The 3,814-nt window shown below is 37.0% G+C and overlaps 1 pseudogene; it reads left to right on the top strand.

Moving 5' to 3' along the window:
- The first annotated feature begins 881 nt into the window (after window positions 1–881).
- Window positions 882–1,909, top strand: LOC126767460 (uncharacterized; annotated as a pseudogene).
- Window positions 1,910–3,814: the final 1,905 nt, after the last annotated feature.

Consider the following 3,814-nt stretch of genomic DNA (forward strand, 5'->3'; position numbering starts at 1 on the left):
GATTGGCATATTAATAACATTTTCAATTTGATAAAACAAAAATGGATAGAAGACAAGCATTGCGATTGTTAGCCGCACAGATGGTCGAAACCACAATTTGTTACACAAAAGAATAAAAACATTACTAGTGAACCTGCTTCAAAAGATTAAAACGATGAATGAATTGACAAAAGCTATACTGGAAACTAGTACCAAAGTGGCGTCTTCGGAAATAAGGGAAAGAAGCGCCTGGAAATTTGTAAGTTTAATATATTATATATTGAATATTAATATTTTATACCCCTCATTTATATATGTTATTAATAAAAGGACCGCAATGGCAGTTTTTGGGAGTACGATGACAAAAAGATGGATGATATCCGATTTGAAGAAAACTTTCGTCTAAACAAAGAAGCTTTTCACAAAATATGTGAAAAGGTTAAGGAAATCGGAGAGTCCAACGGCAACATTGCATTCAACTTCAGAAAAGAGTGACAATTGCGTTGTATGCATTAGGTTCATCAGCGGAATACAGAACTATAGCAAGTTTATTTGGCGTAGGACGCACCACAGTTGGGGAAATAGTTGTGGATTTTTGCAAAGCTGTGTGCACAAATTTATCGGATAGGATCAATTCCTATCCCCCAAGCACAGAAGAAGTAGAGCGAAATGTACAAGGTTTTGCAACACCTTGGTTTTCCGCAATGTTTTGAGCAATAGATGCTGCCACATTGAGGTTCAGCCGAAAAAGGAAGATGCGATCGATTATTACAATTCTAAGGGTTGGTATTCGGTTGTTCTGCTGTCAAGTTGCGACTATAGGTAAATTTAATATATAGTACTTATTGGAAATATTTATATAAATTCTTTCACTATTTTATAGGTCAAAATTTACATATATACATGTTGGGTCAACTGGAAGAAATAAGGATTTGTACATTTTCGAAGGTAGTTCCTTAAAAAAATTCCATAAAACCACTGATATTTTTGCACAGAGCATCAAAATGATTGAAGATGTTAATGCCCCCGTATTACTTATTGACGATTCAGCCCCTCGATTGTCGCGTTACATGATGAAGCCTTTTCCATACTCACCAAATCAACCAGTGTTAGAAAAAACATTTAACTATCGTTTATCCAAATGTCGCAGAGTTATAGAGAATGCTTTTCCCGGTCAACTAAAGCCCGATTTAGAAAAATTGGCAGAGGTTTACCGGTAGCTCCAAAAAACGTTAACGTTATTATACATACATGCATGCTGTATTTTGCACAATTTTCTAAAAATTTAAAATGATGAAATTCCTTCTTCATGGATCCAAGATGCTGCAGAAATTAGTACAGAAATTCAACCACATCACACTACAAGAGCTGGGGAAAATTATGTAACAGCATCGGCTATAAGAAATGCAATAGCTCTGAGTTTTCGTGAGTATAGATGTATAGAGTCGCAGAAAACAAATATTAGTACACATAATTACAAACATCCATTTTTTAAAGAGATCACTTTTTATTTAAATTCATTTTTTGTTACATTATATAATGTTTTAAGACTAGAAAATAACAAAACATTTCATTAAATAATTAGATAAAATTATTTTAAACTTAAAGTTTCTCTGCGATGTTCTCCATAAGGGTTAAAAATCTTTCGGACAAATTATTGTGCTGTCGAACAGTCTGAATTATTTCCTCTGAAACGTGCTTTGTTTCATCCGCAACCCTTTCCAATATGTCAGTTTGTTTTTTTAAAACCTTTAACACCTCGGCGCTAAAATTACGTTTTCTTGTTGCAGATGAAGGTGATGGTGACGGCATCGGACATGACGGTGATGGTGACGGCAACGAAGGTGGCAGCGGACATGATGGCGATGGCAACGGAGGTGATAATGGTGGGTCGGACAGCGGCAACAATTGGGTTAATGTTGAATTCTAAAAAAAATTAACTTTATAAATGCATGTGTTTATACAAATAAAATAAATTCGTTTTTTACCTCGGAATACTAGTATGTCTCTATATACAAAGCCGAATTAACGGCAGTACACCCTACTATGCGATTCACAGCATTATAATGCTTCCAAGGCGAGGGACTACCACCAGAAGGGCCAAATTTTGGTTTTCTCCTCTCTGAAAGTAGAGTAATTAATGTGTTAAAAGAAGAAATGTAATTATTGAAAAAACTCACCTGTATTTCTTTGTCATGTTTTTCATTTTGCAGTGAATTTCCTCGGCGGTATATTTTTGTGCCATTTGAACGCTTTTTTCTGCCAGCCAACTGAAATTAAAACAAAGATAGTAATTTTCGTTTAGAAGGCAATGCAAAATACTAAAATTACTTACTTTTTATCTTTAATCGTCGTTTTTCAAAATAACTTTGTTTACATTGAAACGTAAAACGGCTGTCACTGTTCTTATTTTTCATTCACAATAGAATACAGCTGTCAATTATTAACAATGTTGCCAACGAAAATCTCACAAATTCCCTAAAATTTTGAGAGTTATGTTTGGATTCAGCAACGGAGTTAGCTGTGGTAACTCCTGAATTAATCCCGAAAAATGCAATTAATCTGGTTTAACGCTGCCGTCTGTCAATGCTATAAGACAACTTTGTTTAAGCGTCTTCTTGCTATGCGTACAAGCGATGGTGAATGCGTTCAGGCCAATGTGTGCAAGAGAAAGTTGAAGCTTGAAGAAATCGGGGTAAGTCGTTTGAAAATTTGGAGGCTGCGTTCGTCGCGTTGGTAACAAAAACAAACGGCACAATTTGAAATGCTTCAGTTGTGGGGACAAGACCATTTCGTTGCTCAGTGCAAAGAAAGGCTTGTTGGAGGCGATCAGTAGAATTACTTCATACTGATGCTTGGTGTGTCGACAGCAGCGCATCCTCTCTTTGCCTTGCAATTTAGATGACAATTTAGTTGAAGTACCGATCGACGACGAAATTTTAAATAGAGTAACAAACAGTGAGGATGAATTTGAGTCGACTGAAAATGATCAATTAATCAATATTCCTTTAAGAAGGGGTCCTAGTAGGCCATGGTTTATTCGTAAGGAAAGCAGCAAGGAAAAAAGCAACAAAATTATTTAAATTTCATAAATAGTGACGATTCAAAGGTACCTGAAACTGTTGAGGCAGCGCTTTCAGGTGAATATGCTAAAATGTCAAACAAAAGAATGAAACACATGACAACTTGCTAAAATCACCAAAGAGCATTCTATATATGTATAAAAACAGAGAGTAGAGCGACGAGACCTACAGGGTTTGTCCGGAAAATAATAGGACTGATTTTCTTCCGCCGCGACTGTACTTTGGAGCGCACCGACTGGATTCTGTAGAGGACGTTCCTAGTTAACGAACGAGCGGCTGGTCAGTTGTCTCCCAGCACATGGAGAGTCAGAACAAACATTTTCGCGCGACGTTTTTCTGTCAGTGGTATTAACCGAAAATGCAGTGTTCTTTAGTGCAGAGGTATGCGATTAAATTCTGTGCAGACTTACCCAGATGTTGCTTTAGCATGAAGTGGTGTGTTTCGGTGGCTGATGAAGACCGTATTGAGAGACCTGCAACTTCGACAAATACTGGCAATGTGACTCGTGTGCGGAAAGTTTTGGACTCAGACCATCGACTAAGTATTCGTTTAATTGCCAAGATGTTAACTTTGTCAAAATCTGTGGCTTATGGCATTGTGACGGAGCACTTAAACATGCGCAAGATGTGCGTGAAGATGGTCCCAAAAGTGCTCACTGACGACCAGAAATTTCGACGAGAGGAGCCAAGAAAATTTGGACATGTGTGAAAGTGACCCCCAATTTTTGAATAACTGACTCAGTCTTATTACT

This window comes from Bactrocera neohumeralis, unplaced genomic scaffold, assembly GCF_024586455.1.
Source record: "Bactrocera neohumeralis isolate Rockhampton unplaced genomic scaffold, APGP_CSIRO_Bneo_wtdbg2-racon-allhic-juicebox.fasta_v2 ctg6773, whole genome shotgun sequence".
In the NCBI taxonomy this organism is placed as follows: domain Eukaryota; kingdom Metazoa; phylum Arthropoda; class Insecta; order Diptera; family Tephritidae; genus Bactrocera; species Bactrocera neohumeralis.